At 40.2% G+C, this 19,047-nt stretch overlaps 1 long non-coding RNA gene across 1 annotated transcript; it reads left to right on the top strand.

The window, feature by feature from the left end:
* Positions 1 to 2,904: 2,904 nt before the first annotated feature.
* On the top strand, positions 2,905 to 7,126 carry LOC309572020. Its single transcript, XR_014226337.1, has 3 exons — positions 2,905 to 3,139; positions 6,245 to 6,318; positions 6,705 to 7,126. It is a non-coding gene; the product is annotated as an uncharacterized lncRNA (long non-coding RNA).
* The last annotated feature ends 11,921 nt before the right edge of the window (positions 7,127 to 19,047 follow it).

Genomic DNA, 19,047 nt, shown 5'->3' with positions numbered 1-19,047 from the left:
TTGATAAATGAATTAGTGGCATTTTTTTTAAATCTTGGAGCCAACCTCTAAGTTCAAGGAAAGATCTTAAACAGAGAACAAAAAGTTCCTTTACTGGATGAGGGGCATGGAAATCAAAGATACACTCAAGCACTGCTCTTCGCCTGCTGGCTTGGTTGTATTTTCACTCCTCTAAACAAAAACTGAACAAAAATGCTGTCCCCCCCCCCAAAATACCCAAGCATAAAACATCCCCTACCAAAGAGCACACCAAAAAACCCAAAGAAAAATTCTCCCCTTCCCAGTAAACAATAAATAATAATCAAAGCCAAATAATCACCTACTTAAAGAAAACTTCCTGCCAGTTTAGAGGCACACTGCAGCAGCATTAAATTTGCCAGAAACTGGCTAAATTTCTATTATTAAAGTTTATTTCAAAGATCTTTATTAATATAATATTTTACTCTAAAGCTCCTAAACCACTGCAGTTTTAAACACAGACCACTCCCCACTATCCTGCTCCTCCTCAACAGGTGCATAAGCAGCTACTTTAAAAATCACTTAAGGTGCAGAAAAATTTAAAAACAACAACAAACAACTCCCCCAGAAAAACCCAACAAACAAAACCCCCAAAAGACTGGAAGACCTGATTAGTGCTACTTTCTAAGCAAGACGTGGCTTAGGACTGACACTCTGGTACCGTAAGGAAAATTCAGAAGGTGCTGAGAATAGTCTAATCCACCACAGTGTGCCCCTGGGGGCAGGAATTAGTGGCTTTTATGGAACCTCAGGAACAGGCTGTACCCAGACTCCACACATGTGGACTGGGTGACTCACTCCATTATCACCTCCTGTCTTTCATTAAAGTACTGTGGCTGTAAGTGCTACTACATTACCCTGAAAGCAGGCTCTCCCAGCCTTGTACGGCTCTCCAACCCATGGGAAACAGGAGCCTGTTTCACTGCACAGAAAGAAACCAAAATAGTAATGGCATATCACCCCTGCCTCCCCTCCCAACCCCGAACAGAAACCCAACAAAACATTTTAGGATACAATAGTAGTTCCCCCAAACTAATGGCAACAAATCAGAGCAACTGTTACAGCCGTGCCAAGAGGCAGAAGCCAGAAAGATTTGACAGAATCAAAAAGGGCTGGAAATTACTTCAGAAGCAAAACAAGATTGCAAGTTTGTGTTTTGTAGTATGAAATCAGTATCTAGAGAGGCAGGAATGTTTCCCTCAAAATCCTACATTACTGCCCTTAAAGAACTCAGATTGGTTTTTGATGTGTGATTAAAAACCTTAATTAAAATATAACTGTCCATAGCTCCTTCCCCCTACCTTCCAGTCCTGAAGGCAAAACAGCTCGTTCACAACTGCAACTCTCCTACTTCCAGGGCATGCAGGCTGTGTCTCTCTCTGAGGTGTTAACAAGCCACTTACATCTAAAGCAGAAGGTAACCTCAGCTTTATACAAGACAGAATCAATTTATTTAGCACATCTGTCATGTGCACTCTGCATCACCTGTGGATGGCTTTGAATATCACGGTTTCTTTTGCTAGTCCTACAAAGCCAAAATGTATTGAAAAAAAAATAAACTTTGCTCATTTTTGTTTGTTGATGTATTTTTTGGTTTATTTTAAAGCTAAGTGCAATCACTTGATGCCTATTTAAAAACCATAAAGCAGCATGGGTGGAACCAAGAGCAAACCCAAAAGCAAGGGCAAGCATCATAACCCATACACACATGAAAGAGCACTGCTCAAGACTAGCTGAATGCACAGGCCAGAGAAGAAGGTTGTCTTGTTTTTGAGCTTGTAAATGGAATGGTTTTATTTCTTTAAAGACTGGATAAACACAGCTAATAGATCTCTAGATTGGCCTTCTTGCTTTCTCCTCTGAAAATGCTACTGCAACAGAGCTTTGGTAACAGACAGATGTTTGCTGGTTTGGAAGTGGTGTTTTTTGACTCTTTTGCTCTGCTCTTACTTTGAGCTTCCCTTCTATTTTTTATGTTTCCTGCTGTTCCCTCTCTCTCCTTTGGACTGGGAGCTTGCAAGAGTACCATTATCTCACATGCAACACTTCCAGTGGCCGCTAAAAATCAGTCATATGCACAGATGAACACCTGCGTAGAAAACATTGGGGTATTTTTGGTTTGCCTTTTTTTTTTTTTTAATCAAGGAAAGACAGAAATATTCTTACAGTATAAATAACCCCTGAAAAAAAAAAACCAAACAAACCCAAACCAACAAAACCCCAAAAAGACCTGACCCTCCCCCTGCAAAAAACCCCTCCACCTTAGTACACTATTGATTTGGTGCCTCCAGTCAGCAAGGAAAGCCAGCAGCCTATGCCCAGTGCTATGCATTCTTTCCTCTGGGTGTTATCTGCTGAAGTTTGCTTCTCTTGGAGAGAGCACTGAATTGCAGATTGTAAGGCAAAGTGGTAAAGGAAAAACACCTTTTTTTTTAATTTTTAGTGTTTCAGACCTGGATCCTCGGAGCTTACACAGACAAAGCCGTGATTAATAGGTCTTGGGTTGAGGGAAAAACACACATCTTTCCTCTGTCTATATGTCTGGATAAAGTAAAGCCACAGCATAAAGCCTTTGTAATATGTCCATTGATGCCAGTTCATTTATCAGAGAAGATAGAAAGGGATCTGACCCAGGAGAAATATTTACTTCAGCCATAAATACTCTGTGCCTATAATGAATTCATCATCTGATTTTCTCCATCCCCCGTGCTGAGATCTGGAGAAGCTTCCTTGCTTGCTTTCTTTTTTTGCCTACTGTTTGGCACAGAGGCTGTTTGAGCAGAGCTGAACTGTAAATGCCATGATCACAAATCTAGCATCTAGCTGGCACCAGGGACAGAAAAAGGTTCTATTTACAGCTCCTCTGGGCAGTGTTAGCCAGTGGACACGCTGCTGCTCTGCCCATCCTTGGGACAACCTTCACAGGAATACAGCTTTTGCTTTGTGATAAGATATGACAAGGCCTTCAGGTTTGTCAGAATGTTCCTCTTGTCCCCTCCCTTCTCCTCTACAATATTCTGGAGTTGCTCAAACCTGTGTCTGAACAAAGGCATTTGAAGCAGCTGTATCTGAATGGAAATTGGACAGGTTTCAAAGAGGAAGACACATGCTGACCTTCATGGTAAGTACTATGAAATACTGAAAGCTAGCAAATTCTCTTTGGCTCCATAAGCTTTTAAATCACCCTTTTTATTTTTCTTTTTACAATTATTTTTTTTCTCTCTAACCCCTGTGCAGCTGAGTTAAAACAGAACTCACTTTCTCCTTAAGTAATGAGGTAGAAAACAGCTTATGTATTTTATAGAGAAACTCAAAGGAACTTACAGACATTTAAGCAGAAATTTCTGAGTGTCCATTCTGACAAGGAGCAGAAGGGTATTCTGAGTTCTTATTGCCATCAAAACTACTGCACAAATCTTAAATAAATACAGTGAGCAACAACTTACAGTGTGAGATTGAAGAGAGAGGTCAATGTGCACATGTGATCACAATATACGTCACTGAAAGTGTACCTCTGTTACCTGCTGAATTTTATTGCCTTAAATAAGTCCTCTAAAATATGAAGTGCATGAATTGCATCCACAATGATAGCTGGAACCACAAACAAAAATCTTCAAGCAAAGTGATTATAACTTGACTGCTGTCAGTGTTGTGCCACACGGCTTGTTCCTGGGGCAGACACATACCAACAGTGAGGAGGAAGTAAACACCCAGTTACTGCAGAGCTCCTCAGAAACCCTAGAACTGCTGACCTGAGCCAGCAATAGATTCCTTTAGTGTGTATTATAGTGCATATGAATACATCAACTTTGAGATTTCCTTTTAAATACGCATTTCTTTAGAAAACCTAATTTAAGAGTACCTTCACTTGTTAATTCTGTGTTGATGGTTGAATAAATGACTACTTCTTGCCAAGACGCCCTTGTAAAAGCAGCTGTTGAAATCAAGTGGTCCTTTCCTGACTGTTTCCAAGATTTAAGTAAACTATGTTTTGTTGGGAAAGATGAAACAGGAAAGCCTTATAAATATGATTGCCTGACAAAAGATTTTGGGAATATGAAAACTATAAGCGACATCGAAATGAAAGCCACCTTTGAGATACCAAGTCTTAGTTACTGAACAACTGGAAAACAATGGTATGGCCGACTGAATGTAATCCCCTCTTGATTGAACAATACCCTCTGCTTGCAGGCAGGTCCAAGGGTCAGAGCAGACCCTACTAGCTCAGCAGAAGGGGTCCAAAGAGTAGTTTTTAGAAGTTAAGATGTAACACTCTATGGTAATATAAGAACTCTTATAGGCTGTATGTAAATGCTATAGGATTTGTATCTTGTATTAGATTGGTTAGTGACAATTAGAATATTCAGTACAGAAGATGATTTATTGTATTGTAACCAGGACTTCAGACATTCATGCTCTCTCTCTTACTAGACTCTCTTACTATACACTCTTACTATACACTCTTACTGTAGACTCTTACTATTCTCTCTTTGCTTACCCGCTTACACTCTTGCTCTCTTGGGCCTGCTCAGAGCTGCCAGCTGCAGCTCTAAGCAGTGCCCCTGTACCCACGCCCTTTGCAATAAACCGCATGTTCCAAGATCTGACTACAGAGATCTCTCGTCACCATCCGTCTCCGTCCGTCTACGCCCCGTCCAGACCGAACACTCCCGCGCCTACAATGTTTTATCAACAAAGTAGCCTCATTTGAGAGTTTTGGACTGAGCTGCAGCAAACTAAAGACAAAGATCTCAAATGTTCCTAGATGAGATTCAATGGAAGTGGTAAAAGGTAGTGTGGGATGCCCAGATCTCACCCTGTATTAACTCTAAGGTAAATACTGTTTACACAGGCAGTGTGATAAACCTTGTTAAACACTGGCTAATAACTGTACTTATTCAGAACCTTTCATCTCATCATCGCAGAGCCCTCTGCAAACACAAATTCATTTTTACAACATTGTAGGAGTAGCTAAACAATTACTAAAGATTACAGATCTCTGAGGTAGAAACCATGGAATCACAGAATCATAGAATGGCTTGGGGTCGAAGGGACAATAAAGATTATCTTGCTCCAACCCCCTGCCATGGGCAGGGACACCTTCCACTATCCCAGGTTGCTCAGAGCCCCATCCAAGCTGGCCTTGGACACTTCCAGGAATGGGGCACCCACAGCTTCTCTGGGCAGCCTGTGCCAGGGCCTCACCATCCTCACAGGGAACAATTTTTTCCTGATATCCAATCTAAGACCACTCTCTGTCAGTTTGAAGCCATTCCCTCTTGTCCTGTCACTACATGCACTTATAGAAAGCCCCTCTTCATCTCTCTTGTAGGCCCTCTTTAGGGCTTTCCTGAAGTTTTCCATACTCCAGGCTGAGCAATCTCAATTATATCAACCTTTCCTCATGGCAGAAGTGCTCCATCCCTCTGACTTTCTGGACTCACTCCAGCAGCTCCACGTCCTTCCTGTGCTGGGACCCCAGAGCTGGATGCAGACCTGCAAGTGGGTTCTCACCAGAGCAGAGGGGCAGAATCCCCTCCCTGGACCTCCTGGTCAGGCTGCTTTGGATGCAGCCCAGGAGGTTGGCTTTCTGGGCTGCCAGTGCACATTGCTGGCTCCTGTTGAGCTTCTCAGCAGCTAACACCCCAAAATCCATCTCCCCAGGGCAAGTCTCAATCCATTCTCCTCCTGTTCTGTGTCTGTGTTTGGTATTGCTCCAACCCTCTTCAGGACCTCGCACCTGGCCTTGTTGAACTTCATGAGGTTCACACGGGGCCACCTCTCAAGCCTATCCAAGTCCTCTCTCTGTAAAGAGAGACAATTCTCCACATCCTTACCCAGAGTTAAGGGCAGACCCCATAACTCTGCTGTAGACTGTAGGAATCGGCTATACTGGAATTTTTACGTTAAAGGCAGCAGAGTAAAAGTGAAGCTCTAGTTTCCTTGGGCTCTGTTCATAACAACAAAAAATTATTTCTCATAACTAAAGGTCAGGCTCTTAAACCAGTGACACAAAGACATCCTGCACAGCAAACCACAGACCAGAAAAAGGAAAGTCAGTCAGCCATCTTAATCTGATAAACTGGTTTTGGCAACAAATTAAAACAGTTGTTTCATATTTGTGGGCAGTTTTTAATGGCTTGTTCTTGCATTTTAAGGTACTGGCTCAAGATTTCAGGTTTATGACAGGAAATGTATTTAACTGTTTTTCTTTTTGCTCTGAAAGAATAATGATGACGCAGTGACTACAGCAAGAGATAACTTATGTCCTCATTGGAATCAGCGAAGAAATGCCTCAAGGTGAGTATCTAGCATAAAATCTAAATTATGTATCAATTTGTGTGTGCATAGCAACATGGAAGTTCCCCAAGTAATCTGGAAGGCTGGCAGATGGCACAGGCTCAACTTCATTAAAAAACAATGTGAAAGACCAGATTCCGAATTAAGATTTCCTGTCTAAAAGCAGTATAGGGGAACAACAAACTTTTCCAAATATCCATATAGCCACAGACTAGCTACTAGTTGAACCTCTGTCAATGTCAAAGGACACATCTAGTTTTTGTGTTGTTATGGCCAGTGTTTTAATTAAAGAGGCATGGAAAGTGACCAGTGAAGTATGAGATGTGATGGAAAACAGAACTATTCTCCAACTGATGAGCACGGCTTCCCTTGCTTTCCCTTACCAGGGCAAATTGCAGATACCAAGGACCAGAGGAGGATCAGAGGAGTGAATTTAAGTTCCTTCTGGATCCCTGATGTCAAGATCTCTTTATGCCGGTCTCGTCTCTCACATTTAATAGAAAACCCCACAGTCATCTGGAGACTGACCAGTACAATACCTACTGGTAATATCATGTGTTATGATGTCTTCACGAATTTTACTACAGTTTTCAATCCATATATTTCCTCCTAACTTTCTCTTCGACACTTCACTTTAGCCCTTAGCCCTTCTTGCCTTATTTCCCTTTCTTGTATCCCTGTTGAATTCACTTCTCATCTCTCCTGTTGTTTGTTTTCCTAATCAAATAATCTCCTTCCATTTTTTACTGAGCACCACTTACTTAATATTTAAACAAATTAAATAAACCAAATCAAATTAAATGAACCAAATCAAAAAAGTCTGTTGTCCCTATGTAATGTTTATCTGCTTGTTTAATATATTGTTCTGCGGGATACTGAAACTGAAGTGTTCAGCCATGGATTGCCTTAGCCTGTTTATATAGCATCTAGTGAAACAAAATCATGTTTATAAGTGGCATCTAGGTCTTACCATAATAAAGATAATTAGGTACATTGCTGGTGGTTAATGGTACCAACAGTTTAAATAAGGGGTCTAAGCATATAGATGGAAATAAATCCAAAGAAGAGTAACACACTAACTACTGTATACTATACTAATGTAAAGTATATTCTAAGCACCAACAATCTTAAAAAAATAGAAAAGAAGAAAACCAATAAGCCCTCAATTATTAAAGGACGTTCCTTTCTTGGAAACTTCCCATCCAAAGCAGTCAAAATTATCTCTCTTTTGAACTGAAGTTCCAAGAAGTTTGAATCAATATTACAGCTTTCAGCAGCTAATGAAGACTGGTTACATGTAGGCAAAACATTCTGCTGTTATCTCAGTAGGCAGAAAAAAACAAACAGAAAATTTTATAGCTTAAAGTATTTCCTCCATAAAACATTTTTAATACCTTGTGATTCTACTAAGAAAATATGCCAAGTTATTTTGTCTTTTTGGTTTGAAATATATAGATGGCTCTTCTGTCACTTATCAAAACATTAAACTAATTTTTCATTGCACAGACAAGCAGCTGGGTGTATACATGGTTAAGTGCTGCTGAATATCCAGTGTTTTTAGAAAGGTCACCTTAATGGCTAAGAAGATACTTCCATTGTGTGTCACCAGTCTTTGAATCAAAGATGACTAGAACATTCAAAATACAGGTCTGACCATAAAGGTGAACACGAAGGCTTTATACTTAAGCTGTGGATTCTGGCCAGATAAGACATTAATTCTGGATTCTGGAAGAAATGCCCATTGCAGCTCTCTGGGCCAGGCAGGGCCCATGGGTGATGCAGTACTGAAGGCAGTGCCCAGGCATCCTGCCCTGCAGCACACACCACATCTGGGGTGCATTGCCTCTCTCTCCTCTACTTCCAGGTCACATCAGATCCCAGCCTCAGTCCCCCTTCACAGTGTTTTCCTGGGTGCATGGGTTTATTCCTACAGAAACCAACCAGAGTCACCTCACAGAATTTTCTCTCTTGCTGAGGCTAGCATTAAGGTGCTAAAGATCTTGATTATTCAGTGAGGATAAGGGTATTTTATTTTATTCTGCAAATTACAGAATGAAACTCTCTAATACATCTCTTTCCAAGTCAAAGTAACACGAGATACGATGTTATCTCTTAGAGTCATAGCAAAACAAATAACAAATAAGGTCTGGTGAGCCTTCTGTAAGACAATAATACTATCCCAGTTAACAGCTGATTCAGAAAGAAATAATTTTCACAGAATCAAGAGGAATCAAAGACAGAAAGAACATCTCAGATAATTTCCTCTACAGACTTTTGCAATTGCATTTGCTTGCTAGAAGACAATCTTTTTCTCTTTCCAGGATTATCTGGTATCTATTATGTCAGCAGAAAAACTTGGAAAAAAAATATCCTAGAACAGAACCTCCTACTCTTTGATTTAAGTCCATGCTGTGATAACGGGGAGGTTTTGTCTACATGCTCTAGACAGGGAAGTGACAAACAGGGAAGCTGTATGGCTTGCTTGTTGGCACAGGAAGAATTTGCATGAAGCAGGGAGCTGAACACATGTTTACAAGGCCTAACCCAAATCAGCACAATAGCCTTAGGGGTGACTCTGGGACACCATCTTTTACTTTTTTCCAGGCAAGTAAAGAGCAGGGACACAAGCCCAGCTGAAAGAACTCCAGATGGGTTGATCCTACCTGCAGTAGCCACCTCCTTTTGCCTTCTCCACTCCCTCCTTGGGGACTCCATGGCAGCATCTTAGATCTGACTTTTCCCCAGCAGCTCCAATTCTGATGGGTGTTGGGTTGGTTTTGTTTAGGTGCAAGAAGCGACTTCTGTGGTAGTGGATTAGTGGTACCCAGATATCTGGTAATCCAGTAAGTTAAATAACCATCAGGACTAACAATGTCTGAGCTAAAATAAAATAGTTCTTATAAACAGCCACGGGGTTATCACCCATCCGCTTTCCACCAAGTACTTTGCATCAGCCTCTACAGAAAATGGTCTGTAAGCATTCCATGCTTCAACTCTGATTCCCACTGAAGGTTTTTTATGTTCTACTTCCAGGGGAGACTTGATAGCCCTAGACAGCTATTCAAAATGACATTTTGAGCAGCAGAGGCCTCAGGTACTTTGGCCTCAATATTTTGAAGCAGAGGACATAAAGCAGTTAAAATGGCCTATGGATTTAATCATTGTGCAATGTTATCTTCTACTGAAAATATGATTCAATTGTCTTGGTGATTTAATCTGTCCCTTGATATCACAAGTGCTTTCAAAAATTTTAATCTGCTTGTTCAGTTCTGCCTGCAATGTATTGTACAGCCAGAAAATAAGATCACTGTCAGTGCAAGCCAAAGGTGGAAACCTTTCTGGCAAACCTGTGCAAGGCAAAATCAAGGTTTTGGGGATATAGCTGTGTTCGTCTAGTCCACCCCTACCCCACAGGGCAAGAGGATGCACTTTTCAAAATGCCTCAAGCTGAATCTGCAGTTTTACAATAGATGAAGATGTTAAAACAAGTTCAGAACATAACATTCCCTGGGAATATTAAATACACGGTCGGGGAACAGAGCTGTAATTTTTCCATCTCCAGTGGGTGATGGCTGAGGAAGGTTCCCTCCTGCCATTTGGCATCTATGCAGCAGATGCAGTAAGGATTGCACTGGATGATGGGGAAAAAGAAACACATCCAGTAACAACATCCCCTCGTGGTTTTGTAAGAAACCTCTACTTTCCTCAGCACCATCTGCTGCACCCCAGCGGGTGCTGGAGACCATCATAGGAAAGCTCTGCTTTTCTGCAAGTTATTAAACCATCCTCCGAAATGAAAGAGGGTATCTTCTGTTTGACAAGTCTCCCTCAGGAGGTAGAGTCTCTTGATAAGGGGAAGAGGGAAGGCATTGTGTTGGGATTTTTTGGGTTGTTTTGTTGGGTTTTTGGGGTTTTTTAAGATAAAAAAAACCCAAACCAAAATAAAACACAAGTGTAGCACCTCAGCGAACATGCCCTCCTGGACAGTAATATATCAAAAAATAAAGGGGATGACAAAGATGTTCCAGACAGAGCCCTTGCGCAGTGTACATCTGGATTTCACACTTTGAAAGTGGTAGGGGAAAAGGGTAAGGGAAAGGGTAAATGATAAATTTTGACCTGTACCTATGACCAGAAGGCAGCACTGTAGTCATCTAATCTGACTTCCTGAGCAACACAGAACACTAACCCAGACATTTCAGAAAGGGCCATGCCCCAAGACTGTTTGCACAGAGGATTTTATTCCCAAATTAGACAAAAGAGCCAGCATTAAAGGAACATTTGGGATAGAAGTGATTATAATACAATTAGAGTTGCCTTCATGTTTCTTTCTGGAACTGTTTCACAGATGGCAAAGCATCTTTAATTAGAGTTGAGGACCATCAAGAGCAGAGCACAGCAATGTGCATTCTCTCCTCTTGTACAGAAGAGCTCTGGGATGCAGTGTGCCATTTACAGCTTGATCAGGGGGATTCTAACGAAATTATTTCTTTTGTCACACACTCTTGATGTGTGAAAAACAAAACTTTTCGTGGAACAGTACCAGGCACAAGAAGAAAAATGGAAATCATCAAGAAAAATGCATCAAGAAAAATGGAATTTCCAGTTTAAAAAACCAAATTAAATAAAACAGAGAGAGGATGAGAGGCACAGAGAAGAAAAATAATAGCAGAGAAATTCAGTGCTTAAGGCACTTCCATAACATGAGCAAGTTTTAATTTCCCCTTTTTCTGGACAAAAATCAATGTGTCCACAGAAATTGCTTTAATGCCAGTGTACCACGTGGCTGAGGTTATATCAGTCTTACTGGGGGGGCTGCTCTCTATCTCCTACTGCAGACCTTTTATTCTGTGTAAACAGCCAACACCCACTGGGCCTCACTCTGAAGTGCTTCCACACTCAAGTTTCCATGGAATACTCACCTTGGACATTGGGTCCCAACCCTCCTCTCCAGGCTATATTGCACTAAAATTTTACTATTTTAAAAATAGTTTCTAAAAATATGCCAGAGAAGACAATACTACAGCTGATCCTGGCATTCACCCTGGATAAGGCAGGCAGGCTGAAATCTTTATTCTTGATCTCTTGTTATCTTCCAGGCTCCTTTGTCCCTCTCTACACTTAAAAAACCAAACCAAACAAAAAGAAGCCCCACCAGGAGAAAACCCCAAACCCCAACACCCCCACCCCCCCTCCATCCCAATTAACCAACCAAAGCCCACCAAACTGTAACATAAAATAAATACATAAAGGTAATGGGTTTTGTTGTATCTCACTGTGAAACTGGATTCCCACTCCTTTAGCTGCCTCCACTTCAATCAAGCAGCAAATAATTTTTGTGCCAAGACCTGCTTTCTGTAGTTTTGTGTGTCTAGAGCAATACTACACTTGCTCTTAAGTAACAACCACAGGAAAGCTTTTAACAGAAATTCCTATAAGGGACTCAATAATCTGAGTGAAGGAAGTTTTACGTTTAAACTTTCTGCTGACAACTGATAACTCAGGTTTGAATTTTTCACATCGCCTCTGAGCCCGGGTCTGTGCTCATTCAATCCAATATCTGATCGATTTTTAGAAGACTGGAAAACCTTCTCTTGTGATAATCTCTGTTGGGTCAGGCAGGACAGAGAACTTTATAAGTATGATCAGAAAAACAAAAAGAAAAAAAAAGAAACAGAAAACTCAAAATACCCCCAAAGAAACTCCAATCCAAAGACATAACAGAAAAGCCCAACAGAATGACCCCCAAAACTCAAAACAACCCCATCTCTCCTCCATCCTTACCTCTAACTAATGTTTTGAATAAAGCAAATTAAATTAGAGCTGGAATTTCAAGGCAACCACCTCTGTATTGGAAATCGTGTGCATTCAAGCAAGAGGCATTTGTTTTCCCTTGGATGCTTATCTTTTTCCAAATGATGGATTTGCAAAATGGGCAGCTGTAATGGCTGCTAGATTGGTTTTGTGCCTTTAACTGATTCCTGTCTAACTTCCGCAGTTTGATTATGATTAACTCTGTGATTTATGCCTTCTTGAAGTGCATAACTCTCTCCTTGTGACAGTTTCACAATCAGCTGCAGGGTCAAGGAGGAACCTCATCTGTGGGCTTATTGTAGATAAACCCCAAATGGTCTAAAGGTCTCATTTTAAATAGAGAAGCCAACTTCTGGCAGGCAGTAATTGAGGAGGGGAAGTCACATGCTTTCCTAAGGTTGTTGAATATTTCAACATAAGGTTTTATGGGAAAAGGACTTTGATAAGAAAAATTATGCAGCGACAGACTTGAGAGTGGTTTTGTTTTGTTACCAGTACAAGCAGAAGGGGATTAGTGAAATGCAACAATTTGGAAAGCAGGGATGAAAAATATCATGTGTTATTGTACAGTACATGGTGTTAGATAGGGAGCACAGGAACATTAACTGAATTCCCTGGCCCAGGGAAGGCAGTCCCATAGGATGCAGCACACACAGCTGCAGAAATAAAGATGCGAAAAGGAACCAACATCTTGTGACCGGGGCGCTGTGCTGAAAATTCACTTGTGACCTCAGCTGCTTGCTTGGTCACGTCTCCAATGAAGGGCCACTCAGTTAAACCCAGCTTCAACAAAGCATGAACCTCTGTGCCTAAGCTTCAAGCCCTGTGCAAGGCACCCAGACTGGTGTAGGTGTGCAGCGTTTCTTGTGCTTATGCTGAAATGTGGCACTTCAGCAGCACTTCAGCAGAACTGGTTTGGTGCTGGTGCCCAAAAAGCTTACAAATGTGGAATTGTCCCCTTCTCAAGCTGCTGCTTTTGTTGTTCCTGAACCTATGCAGCTCATGTTAAAGACCTTCCTCAGTTATAATCTCCAAGGACATGGACAAACCAGGAAGAAATGAACCCATAAAACCAAGTTTAAGGATACAGAGCTGTGGGAGCAGCACATTTGAAACAACACTCCCAGTGATGCAGGTGTGCTGGGATAGGCAGAATAAAGTGACATCCTGCCTAATAATATGACAGTGTGGTGGCATTGAGAGCACAGGTCCTACATAGTGGTGGAGGCGAAAGCCTAAACCACTGAACAACTCTGCTGAGGAGGCAAGGTTGAGATTTGATGATCTGGCTGAGATAAAGAGTGATCAGCTTCCTCCAAGGCTGGTCAGTGACCTCAGTTAAGCCTGGGCTGCTGCTCTGCATGCTTGGTCCTGTGCCAGCCCCAATTTATTCTTTATTCCTCCAGTGGTGCTGGTGCCACCCCACTGTGAAGCAGATGTTGTGCAGAAAATTCGTTGTTTGTTTTGTTGCTGAATTCAATTTCAGCTGGATCAGTCCAATGATCTTGTCTACCACACGGATGATATATCAACACAAAGGAGGATCTGTGCCTAGGGGTGGAGGAAACCCACACCTTTGATCGACAGGGCCCGGGGATGCAGGTTTAAAATGAATGTACAACAGCACACTGCAAGGAAAAACAAAGGCGGTTGGTAAGAATTAGGTGGTCTGGAAGACCCTTCCTCAACAGCTTTTGTTTTCCAGGTCTCAGCTAGCTGCCATGGGCAAGATGGTCACAAATTCTCAGTCACACAAGATTGGGGTGGACATAAAGACACCAGAGGACATCCAAAAGAAGGCAGCAACTGGACTGTGTGCTCATTTGTCTTATACCAGAGAGAATGAGTCTGTCACTGCCTTGAAGGAGTGCAAGAAAACACATCCTAGAGGGTTTCCAGCAAGGAAATAGGAGGTGCTTTGAGCACAGTTATTCTGTCTGCTTCTTTGAGGGAAAAGTCAAGCCCAAACGTGGAATGAATAGCTGGAGGCTGAGCAAGCTGTGCGGGGCTGCTGGGGGATGCCTGTGTTTGAGGAAGGATTACACAGTGCTGAGAAACCAACAGATTTTACTCCCACAGCTTTTATAGGCTTGTTCTGTTTTCTCCAGGTTATAAAGTTGTTTTGAAGCCTGGGCCATTGACGTCAGCACGTCACATCCATTCAGCCTTGAAACTTTCCTGACAGTGTTTTTATGCACCTGCGAGCCAGCAGCACGTACAAGCACCAAGCAACAATGGTGAAAGAGGCTTTCATTGCCACCACGACAGCAGATGCAAGCGTGGCCCCTGAGGAAAGGTTAAGTGACCAAAGCACTTGAATATGAAAGATCTTTGAAACGAACTGCAGCCTCCAAATACATAAAAAGTAACTAGAAAAAAACCAAAGTTGTATTTTTTCTTTTTTGTTTTGTAACAGGGCAAGAAATAATGAGCTTAAATTGCCAGGAAGGACAGGCAATTGTTGACAGAAAATCAAAACTTTTTAACAAGAAGGACAGTGAAGCATGGGACCAGTTTACTAAAAGAGAGTTCTTCAAGAGCAGATTAGACAACTCTGTCATGGACGATTTAGACTAACTGGATGGAAAAGCAGGAAGATTTCTAGGATTCTGAGTTAGCCATCAATATATTAAAAACAAGGATCTTTAAAACTGGAGCATGGGCAGCATCACACTGCAGCCAATACGATAACATAAAGCACAGACAGCCTCAGCTTGCAGTGAGGACATTTCTCCTTGTGACTTCAGGCACTCCACAGCTCTGCCTCGTTTCTGCCGAAATGAAGCTGAGTTTACTACTTGGCCTCAAAATGTAGGAAAGAGATTGATTAACCGAAGACAAGAGCTATGAGGGTCAATTTCATTATTTGGGACAATTGGGAAGTGATTTTCTATGCCCAGGAAGAGAATCTCCTTCGTAATGTTACTTGTCTCCTCTAGCTTATAAATCATTACTTTAGAAAAATGTTCCTAGACACATGAAAACAGCAAAAATATGGAAGGAAAAAGAAGGAACTAATCTTGCATTAATTATTCCTTATATCAAACATTAATTACAGTAGTTGACGCCACACACAGAAACTGCTTTGGTCCAAATTTGGTACTTCTTAAAAAATTCACAAAATCCCCACACAAACCCCTCAGCTTTATTTATACTTGTGGCAGCTGACATCATATGTGTTTGCCATTTGTTTCTTTAAAAAAATTAACAATAAAAGCCCACAAAAACTCCACTCTTCAGCATAATAAGATTTCTATTGCTTTTCCTCGGTTCATACCAGATTAACCTTTAGAAGGCCAATGGAACAAAGACTGTCTACCATTTTTTTCGGCTAAATATTGTGAAATACATTTTTTATTCAAAAAAGCTGCCTTTGGCATATTTTATATGCTATTACTCATGGTGTAAGACTCTTGCAACTACAAAAATGGCCAACAGGCCCAGACATTGTGGTCTAAAGAGGTCCAGAAGCAGCTGCAGAAAGCTCTTTGCTTATCTGCATACAGCAAAATATTTTTGCTTCTTTAATTCTGTGTGGTTCGTACACGGCTGTCCTCTGCAAGGAGTACAGTAGCTGTAATTACTAGCTAAAATAGACACAGGGTCTGGAGACAGATGGAGTCTACTCAGAGGCCTTTTTCTCCACAAAGTGGAGTTTACCTCTTGCCCATCCCTAAGTGGTCCAAATTTACATTCAAAAGTAGCGATCTAGCTTTTTGGTACAAGATGTAATTAATGTCAACAGTTAAGTATGGATCATAAGAACAACAAAAGTTTATGGACAATGGAACCGCACCCACACCACAGGAGATGTACATTTTACCAGGAATTTTAAATTGTGTATTACAGAGCTTGTTGATCAGCTGCTTTCAGATAGTCAGGGTACAATGAGCTACTGGACTTCCCTCATGTAACAGGCCTCGTGTCTGAAATTTGACAAACATAACAGTTTCACTGCTTCATTTAGGTCTTGTCTAGTCCTAATTAAGAGTCATCATATTAGGAACTTGCAAAAGTCTGTCTGCATTAGAAAACCATGATGCTCAAAAGGTGAAAAAACCTTCAGAAACACACATGTAGGGTGTGGGAAAGGTTGACTCACAAAGTTCATTGTCTTTAACAAAGCAGCCTGAAGCATGTGTCCATCAAGAGAAGGGACAAAAAGAGGGTAAATTATTTGCAATCCTATGCTTTCTCTACTTGTTGGTAAGTGCTTCATTTCGAGCAAACCCTCCCTGTTGCACATTATTTCTCATTCACCTGCGGCAGTTTTCACAAAGAAAAATCTCAAACCAAAATAAAAACCCACAAAAACCCTACAGGTTGTGCTGATCAAAACAAATTATTGTAACTTTTTTCTACTATACTAATATCCCCACCAAAACCAAACAAGACACCATGTTGATGTCTGTTATGGGAATGATGCTGCCGCAACAAAGATTTCCATACGTTTCCCCTCTGGCTCCAAACCAGCTTCCCTGGAATCAGCACAATACAGACACAACATGACTGATTTTCTAAATTCACAGCAATCAACACCACATCTAAGACCAGGTGATTACATACTTGGACAGAGATGAAGAAAAATCCAAGATGATTTCTATCTTTTAACTAAATATTCTTTCTAGAATATTGAGTTTAAAAGAATACAACTTTCTATTCTTTTAACTAAATATTTTATAAAAATTTCATTAAAAATTATGCATTTTATCAAAAAGTAACAATTCACCTCATAGTAAATGGTGTATTATTGTGAGTTAAAGAAAAAAAGATTGATACAAATAATATTTTCCAGATGTAGAAGCAAATACAAAAGACATTACCTTGTAAAGAGCTCACAGTGCAATGGACATTTTTGAGAACAAGGATTGACATGGCTGAGAATAAAATATATGTGAAAATATATTTTTAGGGGTTGAACGCAGTTCTGCCAGGGCAAAGCAATGGATGTTTATTTTCAACATTTATTTTAAAATTGTAAGTCACACATGATGACAAAATGCATATTAGTCTCTATGATCATCAAAAAAATTGGGAAAAACTAACACTACAGAGCAAAAAAATACGCCAAAAATATAATTATTTGAAAAGTGAGTAGCAATTGTTGAGTAGTCTACTCAACAAATAAACTGAGTAGACTAGTGACAGATGAACTCTCCATGCCTAAAATACTCCCAGATATTCAGAATCCAGTTAATTTATATGAGAAGTTTGATAATTAAAACAGATTAGCTTTCTTATACTATCTCTGAGATGGTTTTTCCTGGAAACAGAGACATTGCAGGCAGCCAGGTAATTCACAGAAATAGCACTGCCATGGTCAGGCACTGCCAGGAGCCTGATTGTTCTGATAAAAACCAGGTGAGTCACAAAGAGTGTACTCCCTCTGCCAACATTTAGGTTTTATACCACTTTTCTTTTAAAATAATTATCCAAGTTAAAATGAAGCCTCTTCTATGTTTTATGTAGGTTCTGGAGACTCTGGTTCTGTGGTTATTGTGGTCACCATTTCTCAGTGGAAAAGCATTTGTAAATCAAGGTTTAAAATTGTATTTGTCTGTATTGAAATGATTTTAATTGTGATAATATTTACGTATTCAATATTTTAAACTGCTTATCTTTCTGAAAATCCAGAAGGAATAATACACTTTTTTGGTTACTCTTAACAGAATTAATAGATAACAAAATAAAACTAACCTCAGAAAGAGCCCCTTGTTCTAATACAAATCCTGACGGACAAAATAATGAATCTTAGCAGTACCTGGATTTGTGTTTCCATCCTTTTTCTATAAGATGCCAAATTAAAAGCTTGCAGCCTCTCCCACTGAACTATGGATTCTTTTAAATTCTGATCTGAACTCATATTTAACTCTCCATTATGAACATCAGACCTTCCAGAAATGTGCAATTATCCTGATATTCAGAAAGGAAATAAAATCATGTCTGTTTTTAAGCAACATACCAGGAAATTGCTAGGGGCTTGTTCACCATTAGTTTGATTTTCTCTTCATCCAGGAATACTCTTGATTGCCCCAGGGCATGGAGTATATTTAATCACACCTTTTCACATGAGCACATTTGCAAGCCAATAACTTTAGAAAGTAGATCGCTTGTAAGATTCATGATGTCCAGTCCATGATAAACCCCAAACTTTCAAGAAAAAAGGATATGCTTGACACCTTATCTGACTGCCAGCAGCCTGAATTTCTTTATTTCTTATTTGAAAACTAATTGTAAAATTACAATCTAAAGTAAATTCTAACCCATATTCTTTCCAAAGAATTTCACTCTTCACTATTAAATAAAAAAACCAGCAACACCCTGTGAGTTCCAATGGCTGGGTGCTCTCAGCTGCAGGAGAGGCTGGTGTTACTGCAGAGGTGCCAAAACAGCAACACACAAAAATGGCAACAGCCTTCGTGCAAATGTAGCTGAAAATATTTTGAAGATGACTTTTTTTTCCAAATACCCTGAAAATCATTTTCAAAGAAAGGCATACTGATCATTCTTAATGTTTACAATGTTTACATGCACTTATCAAAAATATAGAAATACCCAAACAGAAACTCCTAATAATTCTGATAACTCCTAATGTACTTTCACATGAAGTTCTGCTTAAAAACTGACATTTCTGTACAATTCAAACTGACTGACGTGTTCTACACTGAATGACTAATCACATCATGTCTGACTCATCTTTGGTTGCTTGTCTGTAGTTTATTGTTATTTATTCAACCTGGATCGCTTAATTTAAAACTGATTTTCAGTTCAGCACAACTTAAAGCCACTTATTCATGTCAATAAGAACAAGAAGAATATGATGTGACAAAGATTACTGGCCTAAGAGCCCCATAATTTGGATCCAATTTGCAAACAGCAGCAATCTTTAATTAAGTAATTTCAAGAACTTAGAAA

The sequence above is a fragment of the Coloeus monedula genome (genome assembly GCF_965178545.1).
Source record: "Coloeus monedula genome assembly, chromosome: 4".
NCBI classification, from domain to species: domain Eukaryota; kingdom Metazoa; phylum Chordata; class Aves; order Passeriformes; family Corvidae; genus Coloeus; species Coloeus monedula.
Note: the sequence above shows the minus strand (reverse complement) of the source record. Positions and strands in the feature narration are given on the sequence as shown.